General features: G+C 41.1%; 1 protein-coding gene across 1 annotated transcript in view; it reads right to left on the bottom strand.

Annotated features, from left to right (window-relative positions):
* Positions 1–18,673, bottom strand: part of cacna1c (calcium channel, voltage-dependent, L type, alpha 1C subunit) — a 173,587-nt gene that overhangs the window by 110,837 nt on the left and 44,077 nt on the right. The window lies entirely within an intron of this gene.

The following is an 18,673-nucleotide window of genomic DNA, read 5'->3' as shown; positions in this document are numbered from 1 at the left end:
GTCTGAATGAAGAATCTACAAACGCTGCACAAGATTACACACTGACGCAGCCTGGGACCATATACAGGGTTAAGATGCAAAGGGAGCGCAACTTATTCCCATCACAGATAATAATCACAACACTGGTACTTGGACTCATTCTTCAAGTTCCATACGATGCACTGGGACATGGACTTTTAAGCCATAAATTGACTTTCCTACACTTATTTAGTATTACTTTTCTCAAGACATTCATTCTCCCAAAAAACTCAAACGCAACACATCCTGAAGGTTAAGTCAAATTTTTACAGACAAAAACATACAGTTACTGAGTCGAAGAAATACAAGCAAAAGAGAGAGAGAGAGAGAGAGAGAGAGAGAGAGAGAGAGAGACCTCAGAGAGGGGGAGAGGAGAGGGGAGGTGGGGGAATGATTTGGAATGATTACAGGGTGGTTACAATATCCGCTGAGATCTCGCTCCTCTCACTTCAAAGCCACAAAATTTTTTACATGCACCGTGACCTGAGGGAACCTTCAGATTATAATTAGATCCTGTATCTAGCCCGAAAACACGGCAGAAAATTATAACAGCCTTAAATTTGATTTAGCTACTCGCAGCAGCGACGTGAGTGTCTGAGTGTGAGGCGGCCTCAGACCTGTCGTCTTTTGAAACGATTGGGTTTGATGTAAAACAGTAAGCTATCAATAGCTGTCGAAGGAACTTTAAAAATAACTCTAATATCCTGGAGTTTGACAATGTGATTATTTCATTTGCTAATTAAAGTGGGATAACATTACAAACTGCACCACGGGAATCTTATTATTAGCATTAGTGACGTATGCTCACTATAATGTGTAACACTATGAGTACTTAATGCGCCGTAATTTGTTTTAACTGAGCTGATTAAATATGAGGACTGGATTACAGCACGATTAAATGAAAATGCTAATATTTAACTTTATATCCTACGATGGAGCTGCTGTAGGTCACTTGCAGCAGAAGATGGTATTAAAATAAAAACAGCTTTGATTATTATCCTTTTTTGAAAAATGAACTAAAATATGCCAGTGTATTTGGAGTTAGGTATTAAATTAAATGAAGCGCGCATCAAGCTAGCTTTTTCAAACTAATGTCACACGATGTTGCTGCATCACAGGTGACTTTACAAGGTGACGATAAGGCTACGATATCCCAGAGCTATAGCGCAGATTTGTGTGAAAAGAGCAGAGTGAAACGATATGGTGAACTTGTCGCACTTTTTTACATCCCTTGGCTGGGTTTGTGACTTATGTATTAAAATATATAATTTCACATGATTGTTATTTTCACACTGACAGTCGCTAGAGGGCACTCTAGGCTTGTGTACCAGTATTTGCTACTCCTGTACCGCTGAAAAAATGTTCGTTATTTACAAACTGACAGGGCACGCTAAATGTTTGTTATTTACAAACTGACAGGGCACGCTAGGTGACTGGTGCGACTTATACTCGAAACGACACTTACAGTAAAATACAGTAATACATTTTATTATTATTATTTTTACAGTCAGGAAAAAAACCACGAAAAGGTAATGAGGAAAATGATTCATCGCACAGCAGTAGCAGACTTTTCTGCAACAACTTTGAGTTCTTTTACTAAAGCAACAAAGGCCAGAGAGGAGGGTCCTTTACGTTCACAAGTGATGAAGGCTCTGAATATCAGATGCAGCTGTGCCTTATGGGAAATGCCACTGTGGTTTCAATCTGGGGCATATCTTTCATCTTATTACCCGGCTGGAAATACTTTCTCTCCGTTCCCTCCAAACTGCAGGACTCCGGTTTTGAGAGGTTCTGTGTGACATTTAAAAGCGAAAACAATCGACACTAATGTATCGTACATGTCCTCGACGCTGGAAAATATATTCCTCACTCGCTCCACGACCCACTCCAGACTGAGTTAATATCTGCCTCCTGACTGCTGTTGCCCATCATCGTCATCATCATCATCATCGACTCTCTCTTTCGCTCACAATCTCCACGTACACACACTTACATGAGCAGGCACATAATCACTCTCAGCATATTGTGCGGCTGCTTGATCAGTTTATCTCACTCTGCCTGTTCCTCTCTCAGGGTGAAGTCTTACTGCGATTGTGTGTGTATGTGTGTGTGTGTTCGTGTGTGTGTGAGTGTGAGGATTACAGCAAAAGTAAAACTTTAATAACACTGAGCTCTCTAATCTGCACGTACGTCCTGGTTCTCTTCTGCGTCTCTGTCCAGTTTGATTCAAAGATGTCGTCTGTGTGTGTGTGTGTGTGTGTGTGTGTGTTTCTGCACAGCCACTTCCGTGTTATATGATAGACTGCGGTGAGAGACTGTAACTCCATTAGCAGCTCTTTGTACTGCAGCGCTTCCATGGAAATATGAGTCGGAATTATGTGGAGAGGGTGGAGAAGAAGTGATGGAGGACAGACGGAAGAAACAGGAAACAAGAAGAAAAGTCAAGGATTGGAGATGAGTCTACACCAGTGACTCCCAAACTCTGGTGTGACGTTAGAGACCATTGGTTGTGCCGCGAAAAATTATCCAGTTTCACTTAATTGATCCGAAAAAAATTGTCTTTGTTTGCCGATGCGTTACAGGCAGAACAATTAAATACTCATTGGTTGTGCTGCGAAAAATTATCCAGTTTGACTTAATTGATCTGAAAAAAATTGTCTTAAAATACTTAAATACTTATCCACTAGGTGGCATCAGATGACTTTCTTCAATTCCTACGAGTAAATCAGTATTGTATTCAACTAAACAGGCCAACAGGTTTTTTTGGTAAATTGTGAGTAAATTTTTAACTAGAAACTTTTTGTGATATTATTGTCTATTGTATGAATATATAACTAAGACTCCACAGCTAAGGTAGTTCAATAATGAATACTCCATTCCAGAAATTAAACAGGAGAAGGACGAGGAAAAGGAGTTTATTTTGTCAGGCTGATTTATTGCTCGGTGATACTTCCATAAAAATATATGTGAATATATCAGTGCCCACAATATAAAACAGTAAAAGGTTGCAGCAGTTAACAAGCATATGATATCAATATCATCCAATTATATGACAGAGCAAGAGACTTTACACATGGGCTGATACCGTCGGGTCAGCAGTAATCATTTCTGTTGAGTGGACGCCACATTAGGCTAACTGAACCCTAACTGCAGTTCACTGTGAACTCAACTGTAAACTGCTAACAGGCTGCAGCACAAAGGCGCTTCAGTAGAACTGGACTTAACGATAACGGCCGGAGGGAGATGCTATCACTGCTGGTCTCTGCACAACACACACACACACACACACACAAACACAAACACAAAATTACCATCCATCCCTGAAAGACTAACAATACTGCAGTAGGTACTACAGTACATCAGTGGCAACTTACAAAGTCATGAGGCTGACCCTGCTTTTTATTTGCTCAAGGAACTCAACAGACAAAGATCAGGACCAATGAAATCACTCCTCTGCTCCCCGCCCTCCATCTTAAACAAATCATCCGTGTCGTCTCTTTGTCTTTTCCTGTTTTATTTGACTCGTCCCTGTCTCACCTTTGTCACATCTTTGTCCTGCCGTCAACTATTCCTGATCCAACATTGATTCCAACAGGGGTCGCCCTTCATTACAGATGACGACATCTGCCTCTGTAGATATGTTTCAGCATGGAAATTGTATTTGTTTGTAACTTTAGAAATCGGTCTATCCATCCATCCATCCATCCATCCAATCTGATCCTGACATTTTTTCCCAACACGTCTGAATCCCGACTGTGTCTAAACATGATTGAAGAGCTCTACTGTTTTCCATCTTCATCAAGTCTGATCCTGACTTTTTTTCCCAACACGTCTGAATCCCGACACTCACATACTGTACATGGACACAGTCCTATAACAGTGTTGTATCCCAGCTGTACCATTATTCCCGCTGAACGATGACCCCCCCCCCCAACCCCCATGCTGCTCCTGCATCTACTCCATCCCTCATCTGGTTCCGCTGCACCACTGACAAAAGCTCAATTTCCACCTCCACCTTTCTCCTTCATACGTCTGCCCACCCGGAACAGGCAACAGTGGCCCTCAGTCTTCTCCTCCACCTCCCCCTTCTGATTTAATCCCTCTCTTCTACTAATCTACAGCACACGCCTGTCACTCCGTCCACCGCTCCCTGGCAGTGGATGAGTTCATTTTCAGCCGCACACCCTACATCAATCTGCAGCCTTCTCCCTCTTTCTTCATTTCTCTCATCTTTTCTTTCTCCCTTCAGTTCACTCTGTCATTATTTTAGTAGCTGCCACTAATGTCCTCCAATCAAATAACACTCTTACAGACGCCCAGCCACTGCATGGATCTGTTCAAGCCAGAACAGTAAAACAAAACAACCAAAAACAAAAACAGCCTTGTGTTAATGTGAGTGAAGCGGACAAACTATCGTGTTTTTCTTGGTAGAAAGTTTCCGGAAAGAAATGCATTTTTAATTTGATCCAAGAACCAGAACTGAGCAGCAGCCTGGTCAGTGCTAATGGGCTAACAGTGAAACAACAGCCTATTGTCTACACAGCATTAGCATTATTTATAGCCCTCATTTCGATGTATGTCATTGTCACTGCTTCCATGTCTTTGTACAGTTTGTTTGACATCCCATCATTATGGTTGACATCATAAATATCACTATTAGCCCGATGGTATTTTTATCCAAACTACGTGTCATTCAACGAACACAGATATACATTAGGGCCGAGAATGGATGTCGGCGGTGGTTGTGCCTACGGTCGACTCTGAGCAGCTGATTTTATATTTATACAGTAGAACATGTTAAAGTTCAATCAAAGTGCTTAGACCAGGCATGGGAAAACTACGGCCCGGGGGCCTGATGTGGCCCGCTTGGCTTTTTAATCTGGTGTTATTAATTTACATTACCATTATTCTTCTGCCTTTTCCCTGCAATGCCCACATGTTCCCAGTAGACTGTGTAGAAAAGGCTTAAAGCATTTTACGTCATTTAAATTTTAGCTTTTATGCATGACTTTTACACGTCATTTATCTTAGTTGATCCGAATGCTCCATCTAACTGCTCCATCTAACTGCTCCTGACCCGGCCCCCCTGTACAATTTCCCTGTTTGCCCACGCCTGGCTTACACGCAAACATGTTGTTTCAGCCAAAATGGTAAAAATATGTCAGTTTTCCTTATACCTGTCTCCTGTCTTGACATTTTTCAGCATTAGGGTCACTATTACTATAGTTGACTTGCATTAGACACCTAAAGTTTCCTTATACCTGCCTCCTGTCTTGACATTTTTCAGCATATTATTATTATTATACTATTATTATAGTTGACTTGCATTAGACACCTAAAGGGCCAGAACCTCAAATAAAATAAAACCATTTTTTTCTGATAGTTACTCAAGTCTCAGTTGTAGTTTTTTTTCCAGTTACTTTAATAATGGAGACCACACGATATTTTCTCTTTAATCCTCACAATTTTGGATTTCAGTTATGGGCCAGATTGGATTGTTCGGTGGGCGGGATTCAGCCCGCGGGCCACCAGTTGATGATCACTGCATTAAAGTATTAATTAAGATTAATTTTAATTATGTTCATAAATGCAGAAGCCTCTTGGGTGAGAGGTGAAACGAGCCTCGATGTAACTATTTTTGGTGTGTTTTCATGACTTACAATATACAACAATACAATACAATAACAATGGGAAATACCTGAAAAGAGACTAAAGAATATTTGTTGTTTACTCCAGTTGACTTCACATTTTACTAAAATGAACAATGAATACTCTTGCTCTGTCATGTTTGCACCCTCCCTCTCTGTCTCTCTCTTAAACACACACCCAACCTCAGTATGTGCCCATTAACCGACCCACCTGCTCTCTCCGTGCACAGGCCAACATACAACATCACACACACAGACACACACAGACACACATACACCTGTTCACCTTGAAAGACGAGAGAGACGCAGACTCACACCAGAAACACACCTGCTCCTCTTGACCTTTCACCCCCCTCCCTCCCCCAACAGATGATTTCAGCATGTGCTCTTCCAGGCACAGCATGAACCAGGGCTGTGTGCAGTTCAGGGGGAAAATGCACAAAAAAGCACGTTACATAACAACGAGCAACAGCTAAAATACTATAGAGTACAGAGAGAAAAACTGCACGGACATCAGTGAAAGACCTTTACATTTTAAGGCACATTTCTTCATGAAAATGAGAAAAAGGAACTCATCAGAGCAGTAAAAACATCTTTGTCTTCCACAGCCCAGCTTGTCTGACCTATTTTCTTCCAGTCAACAAAAAGCTGCCATGCAGGGCCCATTTACTTTTTTTATTACGGCTATAACTGAGGTCATTTCGACGACAAAATGGCTACAGACACTCACAATGTTCAACACTATTGGTATATAGATTTTTTTTCTTCTTCTTTCTCCCAACCAAACCTTGCTGCTGTGACGGCCCTCGTGTCGACGCTGAGCCTCTGTCATAAAGAGCCGATCAGCTATGGATTTATTCATTAAACTGTGACACACGGTCTGAAGTGGACAGTAAAGTGGGCGGGGGAGTGAGAAAGGGTGTTCACGTCCACGGCACATGCGCACTCTTCCCAACAATGACACGCGCAGGGGATACATATGTATGAATTATGCAGTATTCCCAGTATTCCCAGTATTCCGTGCTACACGGCTGGCAGTCATGGAGACCTTTTCCAGTCTATAACCGTGTGGTCTGGCTCTAAAAGTGTCAGTCACGGTCCTGAGTCACTGATGGAGGAGACGGGTGTCGTTAAAGCAGAGGATGAAGAGGAAGAAACTGTGCACAGGTTGCAGTATTTCTCTTTTCAAGTACATTTCAATGAAATGTATATACTCTTAGATCAAACTTTAAACTTTAAATCAAAAGATGCAGTAATAGACGTTGAAGAGTAGTGGCAGTGATAGAAGTACTGTATGTGATACTATGAGTTTGTGGTACTTGTAAGAGTAACAGAAGTAGTGATGTAGTAGTTGAAGCAGAAGAAAGCAATTTAACAACTGTAGAAGAAAAGAGCAGTTAAGTAGTAGTAGAGGTACTGCAGTACTGCAGTAAAGGTAGTATATTTTTTAAAAAGCAATAAAAAAAGATGAGTCAGAAAAGAAAATGACAAAAAGTACCTGTAGTGGACAGTAATGATACTGTTACCAAATGTGTAGTACAAGTAAAACTTACCAGCTAAGACTGAAGAAAAAAAAAAGTTTTTGTCATAGGACTGAATGGCTGTCGAGTTTGATGTTTGATGTTTGATGTTTGATGTACACACCCATGGTACCAGTGCTAGCAGTAGAAGAAGTTTGACAGTTACACCCCCCCCCATAAAAAAAACAACAACAACGAGACAAAAAGACGGATGTCTTTCCTTGGTGGAGAGCTCTAATGGAGGACATGTATCAAACAGTTGGCAAATGGCTAAAAAAAATCAAGTCACTTTGCTTTGATTGATGACAAGATCAGAGCCCCGGCTGATGTTAAAGCAGTGATAGACAGACGCGATACAGATAGAGAATGAATAAGTGAAGTAAGATGGACTGATAGTGAGGAGGAGGAGGAGGAAGTAGGAGCAGGAAGGAACGATGGAGAATCATGTGGCGATAAGGAGGAGGAGGAGAAACAGGAGGAGGAGGAAGGCTCGTTCGAACTGCGCCTCCATGCTGACCTCGCATACACGTCTTCACGCACGCACACACACACACACAGTGCAGGCTGTAGATATTAATAACCACTTATTAATATTCATCTGCAGTGGAGAGATGTGAGGCCAGAATAACCTAGTTACAAAGTCTCTCTCTCTCTCTCTCTCTCTCTCATTCCTTTACAACCACTGTTCATGAGCCAACTGGCTAAATATCCTCAGTCTTGTTTGCTGGCATCCAAACACTAAACATCTGCATCACATGGGCACTGTGAGCTGCAGACATTCTGGGAGAGAAGTTCTGGACTCTACAAAATCACAGATTGGGACAAAGATGATGATTTCTACTATTATAGTTCTATAGTTTATAGTTTCTACTATAGATTTTTCCTTCTCGTCCTTCTGCCCCTCGTAATATCTGTCCTTTGTACCACCAAAGGTCAGCGTGGTCTGCAGTGATCAACTGAACAGCGCTTTCATCCAAGGTGCTTCCCAGCAAAGTAATTGCTCAGGTTTATTGTGCATATACTGAACGGAGACAAGGTCATAATGAGTCAGCTGAGCTGGACACAACCACCTGTGCGGTGAAGTCAGCACCGCTGTGATAGCAGCTCCACAGACAGTGATTTCTAGATGTAACACAGGAATTAGCTGCACACCCTGCTAGCAAGTGTACGCCATGAACTCCATGGGTTTTAGCTATGGACCCCATGTGGACCTCAGTCCATACAGGAAGCACAAGTAACCACATGTAACCCAGACTTTTGACATATTTAAACCGATACTCACTTTGAAGGCAATCCAAGTACATACAGTATATTTACACCATTTGGTACCCACATGGGCATAAAGTACTACCTGGTTTAAATATATATATAAATGTTAAAACATTTGCTAGTAATCAGTAAGAAACACATATATACAAAATACATTTAGTAATATATATAAATAGATAAGTATATTTATATATACTACATATATAAATATATATATATACATATATTATTACCCAATGTATTTGTAGTACATGTGAATCTTACTATGATTAGTAATATATAAATATATAAATATATAAGTGTGTGTATATATATATATACTGTATATATATTACCAAATGTATTTGTAGTACGTGTTTCTTACCGTGATTACTAGCATATGTTTTACAAATACATTTGATAATAATACATATATATTACATATAATATTTATCTATTTTATTACTGTAGTACATGTGTTTCTTACTCTGATTACTACCATATGTTTTAGCATTTACAGTTTCGATTCTTTTTGTGCACAAAAACTTTCATTTAACTATTTCAACTGTTCTGTTCTGTTGTATTTGTATCCGTTCCACGGCCAGGCCTTGAAAATATCTCCAGCCAGGATCCATGCACTGACGGATGTCTGCTTTGGCTGCTAATGCAGTAGCTTTGGCAGAAAACCAGACCATTTCTTGCACGCTCAAATGCTCACTTCCACTATGTCATTCTGTGTTTGAAGGTGAAATATATGGGAGAAAAAAAACACCATTGAAAGTTTTTGTACTTTTTCTTTTTTGAATTTATGTAATACTGACATTCTTGAAACCAGAAATGCTGCAGGTCAGTTTAAATAAACTTTCCCAGCGGATGGAAAACCATAGCAGAGCTGAAAATATCCAACAAAGACCAACAAAGACCTGGTCGAGCTACTGTCCACATCAGAAGAACAGAGAGAGAGAGAGAGAGAGAGAGAGAGAGAGAGTTGTTGTGTAAATAAAAGCTGCACAGAGCTCCTCTGTTCTACAAGGCTGTACACCTCCCACGATGGTGGACAAAGATTACAATTACTTCTTACTGCCAAAAATAAATGACGTTTTACACTTTTTGACTTGTGACAATTAGTTTTTGACCATGTTTGTTCCATTGCGTTTCAAATACGGAGTAGCCAGATTAGTGCGAACATGAGATTTTTTTTTCAGTGTCAGCTCAGATATTTTGTTTTCTATCATTATTTTAAAAATAACAATAAGTTGAAAAAAAAAATTCAGTATCAGTAATTAAAAAAAAAAATCAATTACTAGACGTTTCAGGTGATTTCAGTATCAGTAATTTAAAAAAAAATCAATTACTAGACATTTCAGGTGACCCCAGATGGGGTCACCTGAAACGTCTAGTAATTGATTTTGACTATGCAATAAATGTTTTACCTGTAGATTTATTATCTACAGTAGTCTGTTTGGTCTCTAGCTCAGCTCACCAAAACACATTTAAACAGATTTAAACGAACATAACATGAGATATGACACGTGTGAGTTCGAAGTCAAAGCCAAGCAGGTTATTTCAGATATTATATATAAATAATTGATGTATCACGGACAAGTATAAATATCTTAGAGGAATTTTACCCTGAGCCCTGATTACAGTTGGACCCTGTCCTTTACCAACAGTCACTGATCAAATGTCCCTCTTATCAACAGACACATCCATTACAGTCTTTAGCCTTTGGTTATGTTAAACAGAAACATCAGTCATCAGTTAAACCCACCCTGAGGGTCAATCCCTGAAAAAAAAAAACAACTTCCATGTATTTCTTCCTCCTCACATGTTTCATGGTGTTTTCAATACTCCCCTTCAGCTATAATAAGTCAACGCTAATCTGCTGATCTGAATGATTAGCTTGTAGCCCAGAGGCTAACCCCCTTACACAAAAACGTGCATGTTAACGTTTGTGGTGTAAAAAATCCTTTAAAAAACTCCCCTGCCTTGAACATACAGTGTATTCATACACACAGTATGTGTCTTCGATTATGGTTTTTTCAGCCTTGAGTCACTTTCCCTGATGCTCAGTGTGATCGCCGCATGATGTTCTGTCACTGAACCTCTAACTCGTACCCGTCGACACACATGGGCTGTTGTGTGTTTTATTACTGCTCCTGCGTCCAACTTCATCACAGCCTGGGTTTATCACAAATATCACAACTTCCAATTTCCAGCCTTCATGAAGACCTATTGACTTTGGAGAGGTTCTTGTGAGGCAAACAAAAGGATGTTCTGTAAAGGTCTAGACCAGGGGTGTCAACAACAAAAAACTGTATGTGCTATAACATAGCGGAAACACTGCTAATACTACAAATCCTGCCAGTATATAGAGGCTATATACTGATTCTAATGTTGGTCAACATGGTGGTACTCAGAGAGATCAATCTTTTCTCAGGTGGTACACATTTCATATGATCTCGCGGGCCAAATATAATTACATTGCTGGCCAGATTTGGCCCCCGGGCCTGAGTTTGACCAGTGTGGTCTACACCAAGAAGAAAAAAATTAGCTGAATTTTTCATCTAGGACAGTAGAGGCATCACTGACTTTATTCTTTAGACCACATTAAATTTCATAGCTTATCTGAGCTAGCCAAACAAAGGAGCGCTGACACCATTAAACACGGTGGCCACGAAGATGAACTGCAGAACAGAGAACGTCACTCTGAGCCTAAAATGAATTTAAGAAAATGAAAAAATAAATAAAATCTGGTCTTGAAACAGATTAGTTTTTTTTTTTTGGGTGAGGGGCGTCAAACACAAATAAAATTAACTATAACAAGCATTAATAAGTTTCAATAAACCCTCATTAGCTAAATATAGAAAAGAGCCAACGTGACGCCATTTTACAGGAGCAGGAAATACATTCCAAACGAGCGTGTCAGTAATGTCAGAGGAGCAGATACATGGATCCAGGGAGAAGTTGTGGTCTGAAAAATACAGCCCACCAGGGGGCCGTCAAATGAAGCAGACGTGTGGTAATGTCTGTGTGTGTCTTTTAAAGCCACAATGACACACAATAGATGTACACTCTGTGTGTGTGTGTGTGTGTGTTGCACAGAAGCTCATGTTCAGAGCTGTAAAAACTGTGTGTACATGTGAGTGATGAACTGACAGGACTACAACACCATAAAACACTAATGAACGTACTCTCACCGTTTAGCTCAATACTCTAACAACACCACAGTCTCAAAGGGAGCGTTAGGTTTATGACTCAGGTCCTACCAGTCTGGAACAACCCCCTCCAGGAGAAGTACCACAACTCAAACAAGCACTTGAAAAAACAAAAATGTGGTTCTGGTACCACATCTGCAGTACTTTCCCTTAGTACCGTACAGTACGTGGTACTTCAGTAGAATTTTTAAATATTGTGATATGTGTGTACTATCCACTCTCTGCTCTATAAAATTATGTCCTACTTTTGATTAAAAAAACCCAAAACATACCTCTCACTCAATAATTTCTTTCCATATCTGAGATCATCCTTTACCACCCTAACCTGCTGCAAAAAAATATACCATACACTCCTTGCCAAAATCACGGCCCGATTTTTTAACAAAAGTGGACAAGTAGGATTTGTTTATACAATTCAAAATGTACTTTGTACTATTTGTACTTTTACAGCAATTTAGAGCAAAAACATGGCAACTCTCCTTATATATTTCTTCAAAAGAAAAAAGCAAATAATTGGCAGACAAATACTGTGAGTTTCCTTTCCGTTTCTCCTAGTTCTGAGGCTCAGTGGGGGCTGGGTTCATGCCTCAGCCCCTCCCTGCTCTTTATACACCCACCCGTGTGGAGCTGGACCAACAGCAGGAGAAATCAAACGCCACTTTGATTAGTGTTTGGCTGCAGAGGGAAAACGGTTCTGTTCATTTGTGTGGATTGGATATAAATACAGCAGTGTTCTAGAACGGGCCGAGAGAAACATGCATGCAGTAAATTGATTCAGCCATAGGAAGATACTTTAAAGAGTACATGAAAGAGTTAAACATGCATACAGGAAATAGATGTGGCTGTAAGACATGGCTAAGAGAGTACACCGTGTACATGTTTCAGTACAATTGAAGGTTGAGGAGAGACAGGAATGAAAGAGGGAGCAGAAGTCAAAGTCAAAGTCAGCTTAAATGGACTAGACCAGTGGTTCTCAAACTGTGGTACGTGTACCACCGGTGGTACGCGAGCGCTCTCTAGTGGTTCATGGGAAAAATTCATTTATTCACATTTACATTTTCAGTTGAATAAATCTGAAACATACCATGCACAATGAATCCAACATTTAATCATAAACATCTTTATAAACATCTCTCCTGTGGTGGGAGCTAACAGTGAAGGCCTCTGCTGCTGTATTCTAATGTTGGTCATCATGGTGGTACTCAGAGAGATCAGTGTTTTCTCAGGTGGTACAGAGTAGAACCACAGGAGTAGACATAGAAAGGAATCACAATTGGAGAACCACTGGAGTAGACATAGAAAGGAATCACAATTTCATTGTCTCCAATGCATAGACAGGACAGGACAAAACATTAAAGTGCAAAACTAAACACTAGGAGAGGAGAGGAGACATATGCTGAGTGGGTGGACGAACAGAGAAAGGGACTAAAACCACAAACACACACATGCTCGCCGACACACACACACACATACATGCATTTCTCTTCACCATCTGCACTTCTTGCTACCTTGCCAACGGTTCATCCAACCCAAACTCTGTTTGCCCTTTCCTTTGATTTGCTTTCCCTCCTTCCACTGTCCTGAACATCCATGGCCCACTACCTCGTCTCGGCTCACTCCTCATGTGTGTCCGTACTGTATGCGCACCAGGCAGTCATCTGTGTTTGCGTGAATGGCGTGCGTGCATGTGTTCTTCCCAGCGTGCAGGGACCTCTGACGGTCCTCCACCAGCTAATGAGCTCCATTTAAATCCATCCCCTCTGATCCTTCCTCTCGCCCAGTTTTTCTGCCTCTGGGGCCATTCCCTTGCTTTGGCCTGGAAACGGTGGCGCGTCAGCGGCCATTTTGGTTCATTAGAAACAAGCTCCGACATGCACGTCTGAGCGGTGGACTAATGAGTGACTTGTGCCGTGGTGTGATTCTGAATGACGTGGTTAAGTACGTGAGTAATTGTGTGACTAAACATTTGTTGTTGCAGTGTTTGTTGTGTGTTTTCATCAGTTTTTAAGAACCAGTTTTTGGAACGATAACACGGTTCAATATGAGGGTCATAACCTGGTTCTAATAAAGGAAAACCTCTCGTCTTTGGCTTTTATTTCTGCCTGAGATATTTACTAGTCAGGAGAGTGGGACTGCATATGTGTGTGTGTGTGTATGTGTGTGTGTGTTCACGAGGGATCCTCGGCTTATGGATGAGTCATCCTCATGCGTTCCTGTAGCATCCTTTTTTCCTCATTACACGTCTAAGCTACCTGTTTTCCTGGTTTCCTCTTCTTTATCAGCAGAGTTGCAGCAAAACCAACTCAGCTCCTCCTACCTTGTGCAACTGTGTGTGTGTTTAATTCCCAATTTCCATGGCATGACTTTGCCTTAAGCACATGCTGTATGTCTACCTTCCTGGACCACACACATATACTGTACACACACACACACACACACACACACACACACGTGGTACCTATGGAGAAAATACCGCAGCTTGATTCAATCCAGTGATAAAAACACACCATCAATTCAGTGGAGGAGTCTCACATTCCTGAGTCTCACAGAAGCTGCAGGTGTGTTCACAGCTTCACATCCACGCACAAACAAACAAACAAACACACAAACAAGCATTCATTGTGTCCATTCAAATGATCTTTTTTTTAAATGTAAAGTGTTAGCAAGGAAGCACTCATAAACTGTGAGCTTGTTTAAAAGATATTCTACAATTATCACAAGGAAAGTAACAAAAAATCAATCTTAGGTTGAACAAAGCTAAAAAAGCTAAAACTTAAAAAAGGGCAACAATAGTAGCACATTTGATTAATTAAAGCTCACTCTAAAATAAGCCAGTGGTAGATGGTACAGAAAAAAAAACCCAAATGTTATCCAAACATGACTCCAAGTAACCAGAACAAACAAGTTCTGGTTTAGACCACAAGCACAACATTTTTCAAAAAAAAGAAAAAAAAGAAATGCCATTAAATCACTAGATGTTGGTTCAAAAACAGAACAGGGTTTAAAGATGCACAGGCTAAAGGCTTTAAAAATAAGGAATAAATAAAGGAATCAAACTGTTCAACTAAATGGGAACAGGAATTGCTGAACCAGCAGTAAAACGTATAGATATTCAACGAACAAAAAGTCCTCATTTTTTCACTTCTTTCATGCTTCTTACTACAAAACACCGTGAAACGTATAGATATTCAGCGAACAAAAAGTCCTCATTTTTGAAAAGAAATACATAAAAATACTTCTTTCATGCTTCTTACTACAAAACCACACACACACAAACAGCCCTGTGCGCACACACACACACACACACACACACACACAGGGCCCTTGTTTTGCCCCCAGGACAACGTAGACTTGTGAAATCACACATTACAGTTTGGGGGTGAGCAGATCATCTTGGTATGAATAAAGTCTTCTTCAGTGGAGTTTCAAACACTCCCACAACTACGGGCCAAACCAAAATACCCCCTGCCTGAAGGTGTGTGTGTGTGTGTGTGTTTGTGTGTGTTTGCGCATTAGCGAGGAGTTCCCGGTATGCTGGAACAAAGAGGAAAACCACAATGTGTCACAATGAGATATGATGTTTTTACAAGTGACCTCTGATTTACGTAGCTTTAACGTTTATTGCTTAATTTTGACACGCGCGCGTGTGCACACGCACGCGCACACACACGCACACTGACACGCATGTGCACACGCGCGCACACACACGCACACATGTGCCGTAACACTGCAGTCTGCCAGTACATCTGACTCACAAAGCTATTGGATCGCTGGCGAAGAACAGACTCCATTCTCTCCTGCATTCCTCTATTCATAACCACCGGCTCTGACTGTAAACATTTAGACTAAAGTGCCATCAGCATCATCACAAAGACTGCTATTCTTTCTTTGAGTGGAAGACTGTGTGTGTGTGTGTGTGTGTGTGTGTGAGAGAGAGAGAGAGAGAGAGTGTGTGTGTGTGTGTGTGTGTGTGTGTGTGTTAAGTTTACAGAACTCTGCTTTTGTCTTCATCCTGTCCTGTCAAGGGTTGGTTCTGTTTAGGTCAGAGGAAAATGGATCAGACAGACACACATGCTAGTGTTTCCCACAGGCATTCCTCAGTAAAAAGGTATTCCTCAGCTGCATTTTATACGGGAATTTGATGCTTCTGGAATAATCTGGAATACTGGGAAGCCATGTGGTAATTTTTAAGTTGGAAAGTTTCCTAGACTGCAAGGAGGAGGGAGGAGAGGAGGGGGAGAAGGACCAAAAACTACTGACTACTGTTTGTAGTCAGTAGTTTTTAGGAGAGGAGATGAAAGGAGAGGAGATAAGAGGAGATGAGTGGAGAGGAGTGGAGAGGAGTGGAGAGGAGAGGAGGAGGTTATCTAGTGTGTTTAAACCTGTTTGATTGAACTGAGTTTAAGACCATGGATTGTAATGATACAATGGTGCGGCTGAAGCTCATAACGTCTTTTTTAACAACTTAATGGCCTTTCAACTGAAGATACTTTTCTCTCTGTTCAAGAAAATCCATGTGAAACTGTCTCCAGTGGACGTCCGTCTCAGCAGCATTGATCTGCTTTGTCAAAGGCTCCGAGACGTTCACTGACTCTCCGTGAGAAGCATTGGTTTCCTCAGCATCATGTGGATGGCGCTGAAAAGCCGCGTGTTTGCTACCCCCCCCCCTCCCCAAAAGGTCAACCAACCGGCTCGTGTATTTTATTAGTCAGCTGGTTCACGGACGAGCAAATGGGCCAGAAAATGCACTATAAATTCTTTTGAAATGAGCTTGGAGAGAGGGTCCGAGCGGAAGAAGAAGTGACACACACACCTTTCACTGAGCAGTGTGTGCGGCCGCCGTCATTATGTCACAGCAATAAAATGCTAAACCGCCTCTGACCTATAAACCACAGCTTTTTTTTCTCTTCAGATCAATAACGTGGATCGACAGTGTGGAGACGTTACAGTCAGACATGGATGACCAACTTCAACAAAAACACCATCAAATATGTCAAACTATTTGAACATACTGATGCTAATAAATATAAAAACTAAATCCTTAAAGTCCTATCTATCACCTAAGGTACCTTAATACCTTCAGGTATTTGTTTGTTTTTGTTTGTGTTTTGCTCTGTAATCTTCTCATTTCTACCACTACTGTGTGGTTTTCTGAAGCAGTGTGCTGCAGTGATAGAACAGCCACACAGTTGAGCAGGCACAGAGGCATTAAAAGTGAGTGTATTCTAGGACATGGAGAACTCCAAGATACTAAATATCTAACAATTTATGCTCTTCGTTTCATATCTCTCTGCCACTGATTAGCTAACCTGCTAACAACAAAACATTTCTCTTCACTTTCAATGGTGACTTGACATAGAACTGAAAACTATGCTCCTATGCCAAAAAGTCTGATGAGATTTCACCACCAACAGCTCACGTTTTCCTCCGGTTGGACTGAAACTAAATAACTGGAGACTTATGGGTAATTTGAAATGATGGGTCTTGACAGTAAAGTAAATCTCACTGGACGAACTAAATGCAGATGTAAACAACATCCCAGTGACTAAAACTCCTGCAGCTTCACTCTTGGCCGAACCCCGTGTTAGGTCACTCCTAATGAGCCACTGGCAAGACATAAACAAAATTAGCTTTGCTGCTGTGAGCTATCGATAATTGTCTGTCCCTTTAAGGACATTTAACAAATTGGGCCACAGCAGAGGGATAGACGGAACGAGCGGAGGAGAAGAAAGGAACAGGTAGAAAGTGAGAACAAACAGACAGACTGGACAAAGAAGAAGCAGGAGAGTGACAGAGAGACTGAGGAGAGAGACTAAGTTTAGCTCTGCCCCCGAGGACTCGGCTCAGGTTTCTCTGCTCTTTTCATTGTCCTCCTCTCTGGTCCTCTCCCTGTCTTCCTCACCTCCTCCCTATTCCGATCCATCACAAAATAATTAACTTGCTATAAGTGAAATTAATTCCACTAATTGGTTTTAAAGGTATTTTTGGACACTGGTGGAGAAAAAAAAATGGATGTGAACGAGAGAGAGAGAGAGTGAGGAAGAAGAGGATGGTTCTCGTTTACCCAGTCCTGTCAGAGTCTGATGAGGATGTGACCTCACTGGGCAGGAAGTGAACTCAGTGAACTCCTTGGCGATGAGAAGAAATTGAAAAATCCAATCTCAAGGTTCCATCTGTGTCTGTGACATTTCCCCCTTTTTGGTTTTGTTTGTTTGTTTGTTTTTCAGGCCCTAAAACTTCACACCTTGCATGTGTGTGTACCAGCATTCTTGAAGCTGAGATTAATGCAGCGCCATCTTAAGGTTTTTTGGAGCCAGCTGTTAGCCCTGCAAGCTAACACTATTCGCTACAAAACTGCTAATTTGTTACAAGAGCGCATGGCCTCGCTAATCAAGACTATTGTTGCCCCTGCTGGTGAGTAGTGGCACTGCAGCCAAACCATATTTTAAGGATGCTGCAATGAAAAGTTGTCCTTACATTATATTCTTGACATATTCTAAAACATTAAACACGACTATCAACATTCGCAATTCATGCTAAAATCATACAATTCAAGTGGCCTTTCATACAAATTACCAATCCCCGACGCTGCTCTCTAACCAGTGAATGAGACGCCTGATTGCTGTCGTCAGAGTCCTCCGGATCCTCAGGGATGTGGGAAGAACTAAACTGAGTATAATACAGCTATTAGCTTCTTTTTCCCTGCTGTTCATCCTCTTTGTCCATGATTTCTGCTGCAAATACATTGTAATCAGTTGTTGATGAAAAAAAAGTCTGCACCCTCACCTCCTGTTAGTAGACATTCACAGAACACAGCCATCAAAACCACCTTGGCCACATCCCAGGGGCACATTGGCATATGAGCTAATAGCATGAGATAGAACCCCTGACTTTCTTTTTGTAAAACTAATTTCTTTCCCTTCTCATCCACAGTGGCTCACCTGCTGCGTGTATTTATGGTATTACAGGGCAGATAATTTCATCAATCAACATTGATTTCCACAGATCTTAGGTAATAGGT

The sequence above is a fragment of the Cynoglossus semilaevis genome, chromosome 8, assembly GCF_000523025.1.
Source record: "Cynoglossus semilaevis isolate Cse_v1.0 chromosome 8, Cse_v1.0, whole genome shotgun sequence".
Classification (NCBI taxonomy): Eukaryota; Metazoa; Chordata; class Actinopteri; order Pleuronectiformes; family Cynoglossidae; genus Cynoglossus; species Cynoglossus semilaevis.
This window is presented reverse-complemented; position numbering and strand designations above follow the sequence as displayed.